Source organism: Phyllobates terribilis, unplaced genomic scaffold (genome assembly GCF_046119375.1).
Source record: "Phyllobates terribilis strain yellow unplaced genomic scaffold, ASM4611937v1 Scaffold_10__3_contigs__length_209671492, whole genome shotgun sequence".
Lineage (NCBI taxonomy): Eukaryota > Metazoa > Chordata > Amphibia > Anura > Dendrobatidae > Phyllobates > Phyllobates terribilis.
In genome coordinates this window covers 39,970,653-39,984,923 of record NW_027362770.1, presented here as the reverse complement: position 1 = coordinate 39,984,923, position 14,271 = coordinate 39,970,653, and positions in this window count along the sequence as shown.

Genomic DNA, 14,271 nt, shown 5'->3' with positions numbered 1-14,271 from the left:
GTCTACATCTTTTCGTGGACAATGATATACGATCCCTTTCTTACGTACATGCCCATCACTACAAATTCCAGATGAGGCACAAAAACATCAGGTGCTTCAATGGATATCAAGTGCTCCTTCAAGTTGGCTCTCCTCCACCTCAACTTCAACATCACAAATACTCCAGTCCTCAGAGGTGTCACCCCAATCACACTTGCTTCCTCACAGCTCCCAACTCTCCAGCTGCCCGTCTGAGTATGGGGTAGAACAGATGGTTGAGTCTGCAGAGCTCTTTACTCATACTGGTTCTGAGCATAATGTAGACCCTCGTTCCCAAACTGTAACTCCTGTTGGTGGAGACAATCAGGAAGACGATGATGAGACTCAGATACCTGATTGGAGTGACAACTTGACTTTTCGGTCAAGGCAGGAAGAGGTTGGCTCTGAGGACAACGGGTGAGAGAACACACAGGGTGATGATGACGAGGTTGGAGATTCCTCTTACTGTGAACCCACAGTCAGCCAGTCGATGAGGTCAGCAGAGGAGGTGGAGGAGGATGCTATTGACGACGAGGTTAGGTTGCACCTTCCTGGACAGAGACGGAGTACTGGAAGCACGTCAACAACTGCATCCTCAACCACAACTCTGCCTCTGACCACAAGTCTTGGTGGCTCTTCAGGTCGCAAGGGCTCTAAGCCTTGCATAGCCTGGGCATTTTTTGAGATCGATAAGGATGACCCAGCTCATGTTATCTGTAACGTTTGTCACCAAAAGCTAAGTAGAGGCCAAAAAATCCATAGTTTGAGTACTTCATGCATGAACCGTCACATGGATATGAAGCAGAAGTTACAGTGGGAAGCTCACTGTGCTACAATGCGGCCTAGCAGGCTGGGCCAACCACCGTCTGCCCCATCTTGTGCATCCGCAGCCTCTTCATCCTCTGTGACTGGGGGGACAGCAGTCACACATGTTTTTGGACGCAGACCTGCCACCTCTTTACCCGCAACAGCCAATGTGATTGGCAGGTCGTCAGTTCATTTGGAAGTGGAAACACCTGCTGGTGTGGAGCGCTCTCCGACATCGAGAGCACCACCTTTGGATCAAGGCAACATAACATGTCCGCCTGCATCTTCCTCACAGACCCGCAGTTTGCCGGGGACACCCTACTCAACCCCGTCTAAAGACAACAGCCAGCCCTCGGTCCCTCAGATGTGGACAAGTAAAAGACCATTTCCTCCTAGCCATGATGATGTACAATACAAAGTTATATTGTGGTACCGTGTTAGCCAGAAAAATCGATATAAATACTTTTATGCCAAAAATGACAGAAGTATTCTTGTGGTGATACCTTTTTTGGCTAACCAGAAAAAATATATATACACTACAGACCAAAAGTTTGGACGCACCTTCTCATTTAAAGATTTTTCTGTATTTTCATGACTATGAAAATTGTACATTCACACTGAAGGCATCAAAACTATGAATTAACACATGTGGAATTATATACTTAACAATAAAGTGTGAAACAACTGAAAATATGTCTTATATTCTAGGTTCTTCAAAGTAGCCACCTTTTGCTTTGATGACTGCTTTGCACACTCTTGGCATTCTCTTAATGAGCTTCAAGAGGTAGTCACCGGAAATGGTCTTCCAACAATCTTGAAGGAGTTCCCAGAGATGCTTAGCACTTGTTGGCCCTTTTGCCTTCACTCTGCGGTCCAGCTCACCCAAAACCATCTCGATTGGGTTCCGGTCTGGTGACTGTGGAGGCCAGGTCATCTGGCGTAGCACCCCATCACTCTCCCTCTTGGTCAAATAGCCCTTACACAGCCTGGAGGTTTGTTTGGGGTCATTTTCCTGTTGAAAAATAAATGATGCTCCAACTAAACGCAAACCTGATGGAATAGCATGCCGCTGTAAGATGCTGTGGTAGCCATGCTGGCTCAGTATGCCTTCAATTTTGGATAAATCCCCAACAGTGTCACCAGCAAAGCACCCCCACACCATCACACCTCCTCCTCCATGCTTCACGGTGGGAACCAGATGTGTAGAGTCCATCCATTCACCTTTTCTGCGTCGCACAAAGACACGGTGGTTGGAACCAAAGATCTCAAATTTGGACTCATCAGACCAAAGCACAGATTTCCACTGGTCTAATGTCCATTCCTTGTGTTCTTTAGTCTCTTCTGCTTGTTGCCTGTTCTTACCAGTGGTTTCCTAGCAGCTATTTTACCATGAAGGCCTGCTGCACAAAGTCTCCTCTTAACAGTTGTGTCTGCTGCTAGAACTCTGTGTGGCATTGACCTGGTCTCTAATCTGAGCTGCTGTTAACCTGCGATTTCTGAGGCTGGTGACTCGGACAAACTTATCCTCAGAAGCGCAGGTGACTCTTGGTCTTCCTTTCCTGGGGCGGTCCTCATGTGAGCCAGTTTCTTTGTAGCGCTTGATGGTTTTTGCAACTGCACTTGGGGACACTTTCAAAGTTTGCCCAATTTTTCCGACTGATTGACCTTAATTTCTTAAAGTAATGATGGCCACTCGTTTTTCTTTACTTAGCTGCTTTTTTCTTGCCATAATACAAATTCTAACTGTCTATTCACTAGGACTATCAGCTGTGTATCCACCAGACTTCTGCAGAACACAACTGATGGTCCCAACTCCATTTATAAGGCAAGAAATCCCATTTATTAAACCTGACAGGGCACACCTGTGAAGTGAAAACCATTTCCAGTGACTACCTCTTGAAGCTCATCAAGAGAATGCCAAAAGTGTGCAAAGCAGTCATCAAAGCAAAAGGTGGCTACTTTGAAGAACCTAGAATATAAGATATATTTTCAGTTGTTTCACACTTTTTTGTTAAATATATATTTCCACATGTCTTAATTCATAGTTTTGATGCCTTCAGTGTGAATGTACAATTTTCATAGTCATGAAAATACATAAAAATCTTTAAATGAGAAGGTGTGTCCAAACTTTTGGTCTGTACTGTATATATATGCAAGCTTTCAGAGCACAGAGGCTCCTTCTTCAGGCTGGATTACAAATGAATTCATAAGACAAAAGGCACAGCATTTGAGAGATGTTACAAGACATTTGTTCATGAGGTGTAAGTTGTGATGCCTCCTACTGATAAGTTAGGGAGAGCTAATTAGTTTTTTTTTGTTGCAAAATGAGAGGCCTTGGTAATGTTTAATTATCTGTAGGTGTGAGTTTTGTCCATGTAGTGACTCATAAAGTCAGGTGTTATATTTAGTCCTGTTGTCAGTGAATTGAACATCCTTATAAATTTAAATTCCCAAATTTTTCTTTCTCTGTTGCCGTTGAAGTGACCTTTTAGTATTAAAACTTTTAGATCTTTCATACAGTGTCCCGGCCAGAGAAATGTTTTCCCACAGGTGTATCCAGTTCATTCTTAATTGTGTGTCTGTGTAAATTCATTCTGGTTTGCAGCCTTTGCATAGTTTCTCCAATATAAACTCCTTCTGGGCACTTTGTACATTGTATCATGTACACCACATTGGAGGATGTACATGAAAAGACATCCATGATTTTGTAGTCCTGATTTGGGTTAGGTATGCAGACTGTATTTGATGGTAATATGTGGGTACAAGTTTTGCATTTTTTAGTTTTTACATCGGACACAATTTGTAGGAGAGAAGTGGTAGTTCTGGGAATATTTCTTTCAGTTTGTGGTCTCTGTGGAATATGGGTTGGAGATCAGCACCAATTTTCCTTAGGATGTTCATGTGGGGGTTGTATGTGACCACAAGAGGTACCCTGTTGTTGTCCTCCCTTTGTCTATAATTCAGATCCTAGCCATGACAAAGCTAAGTGGTTGAATTTCACCATCTGCAAGCTCTTGGCTATAGAAATGCTGCCTTTCTGCCTGGTGGACAGAGAGGATTTTCGAGACCTTATGTCCGTCGCAGTGCCCCAGTACCAGATGCCCAGTCGGCACTACTTCTAAGAGAAAGCTGTGCCTGCGCTACACCAGCATGTCGCACACAACATCACCGCTTCTTTGAGAAACTCTGTGTGTGACAGGGTGCATTTCACCACAGACACTTGGACGAGTAGGCATGGACAGGGGCGTTACATGTCGCTGACTGGGCACTGGGTAACTATGGTTACAGCAGGACAAGGGGCTGCTGTCCAAGTCTTGCCGTCCCCACGAGTTGTGCGTCAATCCTCTTTATCTCGAAGTTCCTCCACTGCTTCTGCCTCCTCAACCTCCTCTCGGTCCTCCACCTGCACCCAAAGCCTGTCTGGTAATGCTACCTGCTTTCTAACTGTGCAGAAGGAATCCTGCACACCTCCTTACTATGCTGGCTGCAGGGCTCAAAGGCATCAGGCGGTGTTTACTTTGAAATGTCTGGGAAATGTGAGTCACACAGCTGAGGAGTTGTGGTCAGCTCTGGAGACCCAGTTTCATGAATGGTTGTCTCTACTGGACCTGCAACCAGGGAAGGCCGTGTGCGACAATGCTGCAAACCTGGGTGCGGCCCTTCGCCGGGGCAATGTCACACACGTGCCTTGTATGGCTCACGTGTTGAACCTGGTTGTCCAGCAATTTTTAGCCCACTATCCCGGAATAGATGGCCTTCTGCAGAGGGCACGGTCGCTGTGTGCTCACTTCCCCCGTTCGCATCCCACAGCTCAATGACTTACATCTCTACAGAAGTCGTTGGGCCTGCCAGTTCACCGGCTGAAATGCGATGTGCCTATCCGGTGGAATTCAACTCTGCACATGTTGCAGCGACTGTGACAGCACCGACAAGCCCTGGTGCAATACGTTCTGATGTAAAGCCTGGGCCAACGAGATCCAGAGGTGGGGCAAATCACGCTGCAGGAGTGGTCTCAGATCAGGGATCTATGAAGTTGACGTGCCTCCTGGGCCGTGGGGTACCCGGAGCCGGGCCGGTAGACGCTGGGGGTTGTAGTCACTGTGGCAGTGACCCGGTCCGTGACCCAGGCTGGTCAATCCAAGGGTAATTTGTATATATGGATTTTATAATGTCCAACTACGCCACCTGTGGAGTGCGGCCAAAGGGGCCGCCGCTGCGGAACTGTCCTCTGAAGCTGGTGGTTTTTCAGCAATGGTATTATTACTCCCCACAGGAAGAGTGTAGCTTCAGGGCAGTGTGGGTGGATGATGGTGGTTGTAGTGCAGGGAGTCAGTAATGAACACAGAGTCCGTGTGATGCAGTCCCAAGATCTTTACACACAGTGGTTGCAGTCCAGATTACAGGTACTAGAGCAATCTCCCCTGTCGTGCTGTGCGTACTCAGTGAGGGGCTCAGTCCACCCCCAGATAGCTCCGGAGTACTGAGCAGGACCCCCTTCTGTGTGTCCTTTCTCTGACCTTCTCCCTGCACCTCACACCCAGTGACACTTCTATCCGGTACCCTCGGGCCTTGGCGGGCGACGTGTGTTCCGTCCCCTGGGTCCTATATGGCTACCTTCTTAGTGAGACTGGTGTGGACTTTGGCCTGCAGTATATGAAATGCTGCAGCCCCCGGTTTCTAGTTGAGCCTTGCTGTTTCTCCGCTAGTTGAGGGACCGGTTCCCCGTATCTGGCCTGACCCCTCTACCTCCTGGTAGCAGCGGGCGTACGGGTGGCCTTCTGCACGGCCCGTACCCCTAGGGTCCCTTCGGTTCCTTGAGCCTTCCTGCTCCCACTCCTCTCTTCTCTCCTTCAGTCCTGGGCCTCCCAGGCTAGGCCCGCCTCCGGAGCAGAGCTCATGCAGAGCCTCTGCTACTGTCACTTCTGCTCCTCTGACTGGCTTGCTCTTTCTAAGATGGCTTCCTATTTATACTCTCCCTGTCATGTGCTCCCCTAAGCTGCTCCCCTAAGCACCCACTACATAGGACCCTACCACCAGCTAGGGACCATGGACTGTGCTCTCCCTTAGGAGCAATCTCGCCCTACCCCCACTGCGGATATGTGTTGGATGCAGGTGTTAGGGTCCCGAGCCATGCTCCTTCCTTACCTGAGGGTGAGATACCACACCTCTGGGTGAGATGCAGTACCTCTGTGGCGACTGAACCCTCAGGGGCACCACACACCCTTCTGCACAGTTTTGAAATGGCGACGAAGTTGTTTAGTGCTGACGACGATGCCATTATCAGCATGACTATTCTTGTGATTTACATGCTGGAGCACACGTTAAACAGAATTCAGAGTCAGGTGGTGGGACAAGAGGAGGTGGAGGAAGTAGAGGAGGAGTCGTATGCGGAAGGGATAACATCTCTAAGGTCCAGACGGTCGGCAGCACCAAGGCGGCAGGCATGGGAGGGTGGGGGAGAGGGATTAACCAGGGCGCATAGTAGCAGCCAAACTGTTGAGGAAGGTGCAGGAGCTGAGGAAAAAGTGGAGGATGAACTGGCGATGGGCATGTAAGACTCATCAGATGAGGGAGACCTTGATCACATTTCTGTTGTGCGAGGTTGGGGGGAGAGGGCAGAGGAAGGAAGCATGATTCTTACCTCGCCACCAACACAACAAGGAATTGGTCCTCCTGGATGCGCAAGACACATGAGTGCCTTTTTGCTGCACTACCTGCAACATGACCCTCAGATTGTCAGAATTCGAAGTAATCTCGACTACTGGGTTGCCACACTCTTAGATTCCGGGTACAAAAGTAAATTTGCCAAAATAATTCCTGCCATAGAAAGGGATTCACGCATGCAGGAGTATCTGCAGAGGCTGTTGCAGAATCTTACATGTGCTTTTCCACAAAACACCAGTGGTGCACGTAGTGAATCTCACAGTTCTAACTTGCAAACCGTGGGACTGTCGAGTCTTCATCACTCAAACCATAACAGTAACACAGTATCTGCTGGTAACTGCAATTTTGTGGAATCGTTTCACCACTTTTTTAGACCATCCTTTGCAAGGCCACAGGAGACAAGAAGTCTGACACATAGTCAACGCCTAGAGAGGATGGTACAGGAGTATCTCCAAGTGAACATCGAAGCTATGACTGTGTCACTGGACCCTTGCTCATTTTGGGCTTCCAATCTGTAAAAATGGCCGGAGCTCGCCACTCACGCCTTGGAGATCTTGTCATGCCCTGCAGCCAGCGTTCTCTCTGAATGTGTGTTCAGCGCTGCTGGTGGTGTGCTGACAGATAAGCGAACGCGGCTGTCCACTGAGAATGTAGACATACTCTCTTTCATAAAGAGAAACAAATCATGGATTCGCAAGGACTTTTCTACCCCTGTGTCATCCTGGGGAGACTAAAAGCTTGAGGATTTGGTAAAATCACCTCACCAACCGTTTTAAGCAACTGTGGGGCAATTGATGCCACTTAACCCTAGAACGCATGACCATAAAAATCTACACTTTCACATACCTCAGGCCTTTTAGGCCCATGTGCAAATAACATGGAATAACTCAAACTCAAATGACAAACAACTATATACATGAAGAATACCTAGAGTTTCAAAATTCTAACTAAAGTAATCTTGCAGAAAATAGAAAACAATTAACAGGGTGGGCCTGCGAGGCCCCAGGTATGCATTCTAGGGTTAAGTGGTGTCTGTGCCACAATTTTGGGAAAAAATGGAGACTCTTTTTGGAGTCCCCTTGCTGTGTTTTACGTGACGTTGGCATCGTCAATTCCAGGTGGGTTGCGTTGCCCCCCCCCCTTTTAACTGTAAGAAACTACATACACTATGGCTTGGGGTAACACAGATGGTTGAGTCTGAAGAGCTGTTTACTCAGAGGTCTGCTCCAATGCTTCAGTGTCTGCTAGTCAGCGTAGAATTTTTAACTGCATCTAGCCTAGGCAATACTTTGGGAGTAGTAGCCCAGCTGTGAAGCTAGCTGCACCGCCTGTGTATCTAATAAGAATTTTTAGATGCATCTAGCCTAGGCAGACTGTGGTGACCCCCAACCAAACCCAGACGCTCAGCCCCCCTACCGCCCCCTTTCCTTGACAATACAATAATGTAACTCTTACAACTGGATGGGTGAGGATCGGTCATAGCTTTATTAACTCTTTATACTCATTCCATTAGAAAGGCATTTTATTTCTAAAATAATTCAGCTTGTTGCAGCATGCCCTGGGTCTCCACACCGGCAAGTTGGCCAACAAGTGTAACTCTCCAACATGTCCTTTCTATTTCCAGCCCACGGAGGATCCTGCGCACTCGTATGCAGGACTCTGACCCCCATCCATCACTCTTAACGCTTGTTCCACTCCGTCCTGGAGTCCTGACAGGAATATGTCCAGTCCAATATCCGTTAAGTGAACACCGTCGGGCCGTATGAGGCCTGCTTTATCTCCCTCCAGTTGTCGGTGTTGTATCACTACACCGCCTCTGTCTCTTCTAAATTTTGCCATCCGAATATTTATTACCCGCCTTGTCCGTTCGATGGCCGTGATGTCTCGCGCACCTTGCCATACCGCTATCGGCACAATCTCTGACCATACTATAGTTAGTTTTGTGAAAAATTCTCTGAAGCGCTCAGTGTCTAGTTTCATTATTGCCATTAGTTATGCGCTCTTGTGATGACCTAGGTCGTTTCCCCGGGCCTGTATAACTAAGATGACCGGACCTCTTGCCTCTCTCCCTACCTTGATTACCTCCATTAGTACCTGTGGCCATAGCAGGCCTCTAATACCTCTCCAGTTCAAATATGTGTTATGAAACTCTAATTTCCTCCCGCCTGGGCGGACTTTCGCCCTTTTTTCTGCCCAATATATATGCGAGTGGCCTATCACCCACACTGGTGGCTTAGCGTCACCTGTAAAATAAACAAACCACGTTAGGATAACAAGTCCGGTGTTATGTATCTCGCCAAACACGTGGATCACCATCTACCTATCCTCTGAACTTCCGTTTCTGACAGACCTGCTCTTGCTGCTTCCGTGGCCGCGCCTAAGCGGAATGAGTGTGTCCCGTAATCTTTGCGGTGTTTCCCTGCCGATATTATGCATTTATTAAATATAGCTTGGAACTGGTATCTTGATAATGGCGTTCCATCAATGTGTGATAGGAAGAAATTACTTTGTGATCTGATGGTTATATATGTTTTTACTATTGTTAACGGACTCAGTGTACCATTTGTGGGTTGCAGAAGTACCCAAGTGCCCCTGCCCGCTGGAACCGTTTTCGATTGGCGTATGCGTAGACGTATTGCATTATTGGCTATGACTACGTCCTGGTGTAATAAGCCTCCACTGGTGGTAATTTTCGATTGAGGGACTAATTCGCTTATGCATAGCGCCCCGAAGAAGGCGATCGCAAATGCAGTAGACAGTAGTGTTGCTTCAAATTGTGAGTGTCATGTTAATGGTGTTAGGGATATGATGTGAGAAATCAGTTTTAGTGACACGGGACAAGACGTCTACACTCCAGACTTGGCTGACCCCTTTTCCACTCTTTTATGGATTGTCTGATGATGAATCTCTTTGTCACATCTCCCCAATTCAGTAGTTGGAAGTGAAATGCTACTCCAGTCAGACACCGCTGCGCTGACGCCTCTGATATGCCCCCATCATTAGCTGGTGGAGAAATTCTATCGTGACTTGTAATCTGGCTTGTTCACATTGGTCAACCCGTCTGCCTGCTACTAGTCGTGTCCACTCTTCCCATGCCTTACCGTATGCTTGCCACGTCGACGGGGCAACTGACGCTCTGATTAATGGCATCAACTATTAGCCACTAGATCCCATAGGGAGGGTGGGCAACTGTTGCCCGATGGGTGGGCGTTGGGGAGGAGCTCTGTGAAAATCTGCCAATTGAATTGTGATAAAGCGTTAGCAGCAGCATTAGACCCCTCAGCATCGTGGCTAGCTCGGACCCATGCATTGTGTTTTAGGCACAGGAATGCTAGCCGGTGTAGACGGGAGAGACGATGATGCCATCTTGTTAATGCAGTGCGCTAGGCTGGTGTTTTTTGTTATGAAGCGTATATTTTTGTTAGCCAGGAGTGCGTCCCATATTTCTATTGCTACCACTATTGGGAAGAAAAAAATTTTTCCGGGCTAGATGCAGCTAAAAATTATTATTAATTTCAAAGCTGGTGGAGCTTGGTATAGATGGCCTAATACAATGAGTACCACACACTGCTACTATGCCCAAAATTATTTCCAGGCAAGATGCAGCTAAAAATTATTTTGAATTTGCAACCTGGTGGAGGTTAGTAAAGATAAACTAATAGAACAAGTCCCACACAATGCTACAAGCCCAAGCCCAAATATTTATTGAGTGCTAGATGCAGATAAAAATTATTTTGAATTTGTAACCTGGTGGAGGTTAGTATAGATGGACTAATAGAACAAGTCCCACACACTGCTACAAGCCGAAGCCCAAATATTTTTTCAGAGCTAGATGCAGATAAGAATTATTTTAAATTTGCAACCTGGTGGAGGTTAGTATAGATGGACTAATACAACAAGTCCCACACACTGCTACAAGCCAAAGCCCAAATATTTTTTCAGAGCTAGATGCAGATAAAAATTATTTTGAATTTGCAACCTGGTGGAGGTTAGTATAGATGGACTAATAGAACAAGTCCCACACATTGCTACAAGCCCAAGCCCAAATATTTTTTCAGAGCTAGATGCAGATAAAAATTATTTTGAATTTGCAACCTGGTGGAGGTTAGTATAGATGGACTAATAGAACAAGTCCCACACACTGCTACAAGCCGAAATATTTTTTCAGAGCTAGAAGCAGATAAAAATTATATTGAATTTGCAACCTGGTGGAGGTTAGTATAGATGGACTAATGGAACAAGTCCCACACACTAGGCTACTCCACTGACTAACACACACTGCAAGAGGCCAAAAAGGATTTGCTTTGCTAGATTTAGCCAAATGCTGTGAAAAAAATTTGCACAGCACTAAAACAGACCTGCCTGGCAAAAAGTGATAGGAACTGATGTAACCTAGCCCTCAAAAGGACTGCAATTACATTTAGTCTTTACTCCCAACCTATCTATTTAAGAGCACAGACCTGCCTGATAAAAGTGATAGGAACTGATGTAACCTAGCCCTGAAAAGGACTGCAATCACAACTATTCCCTACTCCCAAGCTATCTGTAGATTTGTGCGAAAATTGGCTTGAAATTAACAAAGTATAGCGCACACAGCAACAGCGGTGCCGTCTAACATGCAGCTGCAGCAGTGAGAAAATGGTGGCGACGGGGAAAATGGCTGGGTCTTATAGGGCAAGGACATGTGACATACACTGCCAATGACACATGCCCTTGCTTGTGTGAAAAAAAGCAGTTAGCTCCTTGTGTGCGCTGCTGATAGGCTGACAGACTGCACCTCCCCACTGTAAATGCGGGAAAGAGAAAAAAAAATGGAGATCTTGATTATTTCTGCAGAGATCCATCCCCTGCCCCCTCCCCCACCCGCCCCGCTGTACACTCAAACTGCATATTAACATTCATTTTCAGCATTACTGAGAAAAAATCCAGTTATGATTTTGGTGCACTAACAGTTATCGAACATAACCTCGAACAGCCAAATTTTTTTCAAATCGTTCGTGTTCGCCGAACGGATCGAACACCACCCAAAACAGCTCGAATATGAGATGGCGAACAGTTCGATACGAACAACACTCATCTCTAATTTCTACTACCTCTCTTCATGTGCAGTGGGAATGTCCCCTCTCTCTATTCATGTGCAGTGGGAATCTCATCACCCTCTATTCATGTGCAGTGGGAATCTCATCTCCCTCTATTCATGTGCAGTGGGAATCTCATCTCCCTCTATTCATGTGCAGTGGGAATCTCATCTCCCTCTATTCATGTGCAGTGGGAATCTCATCTCCCTCTATTCATGTGCAGTGGGAATCTCATCTCCCTCTATTCATGTGCAGTGGGAATCTCATCTCCCTCTATTCATTTGCAGTGGAAATCTCATCTCCGTCTATTCATTTGAAGTGGGAATATCATCTCCGTCTATTCATGTGCAGTGGGAATCTCTACTACCTCTATTCATGTGCAGTGGGAATCTCATCTCCGTCTATTCATTTGAAGTGGGAATCTCATCTCCCTCTATTCATGTGCAGTGGGAATCTCTACTACCTCTATTCATGTGCAGTGGGAATTTCATCTACCTCTATTCATGTGCAGTGGGAATCTCATCTCCCTCTATTCATGTGGAGTGGGAATCTCATCTCCCTCTATTCATGTGCAGTGGGAATCTCATCTCCGTCTATTCATGTGCAGTGGGAATCTCTACTACCTCTATTCATGTGCAGTGGGAATCTCCACTCCCTCTATTCATGTGCAGTGGGAATCTAATCTCCCTCTATTCATGTGCAGTGGGAATCTCCACTCCCTCTATTCATGTGCAGTGGGAATCTAATCTCCCTCTATTCATGTGCAGTGGGAATCTCCCCTCTCTCTGTTCATGTGCAGTGGGAATCTCATCTCTGTCTATCCATGTGCAGTGGGAATCTCCACTCCCTCTATTCATGTGCAGTGGGAATCTAATCTCCCTCTATTCATGTGCAGTGGGAATCTCCCCTCTCTCTGTTCATGTGCAGTGGGAATCTCATCTCCCTCTATTCATGTGCAGTGGGAATCTCCACTCCCTCTATTCATGTGCAGTGGGAATCTAATCTCCCTCTATTCATGTGCAGTGGGAATCTCATCTCCCTCTATTCATGTGCAGTGGGAATCTCCCCTCTCTCTGTTCATGTGCAGTGGGAATCTCATCTCCGTCTTTTCGTTTGCAGCGGGAATCTCATCTCCGTCTATTCATGTGGAGTGGGAATCTCATCTCCCTCTATTCATGTGCTGTGGGAATCTTATCTCCGTCTATTCATTTGCAGTGGGAATATCATCTCCCTCTATTCATGTGCAGTGGGAATCTAATCCCCCTCTATTCATGTGCAGTGGGAATCTCATCTCCCTCTATTCATGTGCAGTGGGAATCTCCCCTCTCTCTGTTCATTTGCAGTGGGAATCTCCCCTCTCTCTATTCATGTGCAGTGGGAATCTCATCTCTCTCTATTCATGTGCAGTGGGAATCTCATCTCCCTCTATTCATGTGCAGTGGAAATCTCATGTCCCTCTCTACATGTGCAGTGGAAATCTCCACTCCTTCTATTCATAAGCAAAACCTACAAAAGACAAAAATATATCTCATACCCTACCATCATTATATATAAATGTAAAGCAAAGTTGCATGATAAATATAGGGTACTTAGTGAACTATTTTTGATCAAAAAAAGTATACAAGCCGTCCCACCAGCGGCAAGGTGACCCTAAATTGGGACGGTACCTATACTGCCTATATTAAAAACCTTACTGTATATCAAAGTTGAAGTAATGCATATCAAAGGGTAGACAAATAGGACCGGATCCCAACTCCAGACCACCCAGGCCCGTGGTAAGCTACATATATACCAGTCAGCTCAACAAAGGGGATGCCACACCCTTAAATTGCACAGAATGCAAACAAGACAAAAAAAAAAAAAAAAAAAAAAAAAACAAGCAATGTGAACTGAGGTCTAAGATGGTAGACATGCAAGAATTAGGAGCATGTTCACACTAGCAAAAAGAAGCAAAACCTACAAAAGACAAAAATATATCTCATACCCTACCATCATTATATATAAATGTAAAGCAAAGTTGCATGATAAATATAGGGTACTTAGTGAACTATTTTTGATCAAAAAAAGTATACAAGCCGTCCCACCAGCGGCAAGGTGACCCTAAATTGGGACGGTACCTATACTGCCTATATTAAAAACCTTACTGTATATCAAAGTTGAAGTAATGCATATCAAAGGGTAGACAAATAGGACCGGATCCCAACTCCAGACCACCCAGGCCCGTGGTAAGCTACATATATACCAGTCAGCTCAACAAAGGGGATGCCACACCCTTAAATTGCACAGAATGCAAACAAGACAAAAAAACAAGCAATGTGAACTGAGGTCTAAGATGGTAGACATGCAAGAATTAGGAGCATGTTCACACTAGCAAAAAGAAGCAAAACCTACAAAAGACAAAAATATATCTCATACCCTACCATCATTATATATAAATGTAAAGCAAAGTTGCATGATAAATATAGGGTACTTAGTGAACTATTTTTGATCAAAAAAAGTATACAAGCCGTCCCACCAGCGGCAAGGTGACCCTAAATTGGGACGGTACCTATACTGCCTATATTAAAAACCTTACTGTATATCAAAGTTGAAGTAATGCATATCAAAGGGTAGACAAATAGGACCGGGTCCCAACTCCAGACCACCCAGGCCCGTGGTAAGCTACATATATACCAGTCAGCTCAACAAAGGGGATGCCACACCC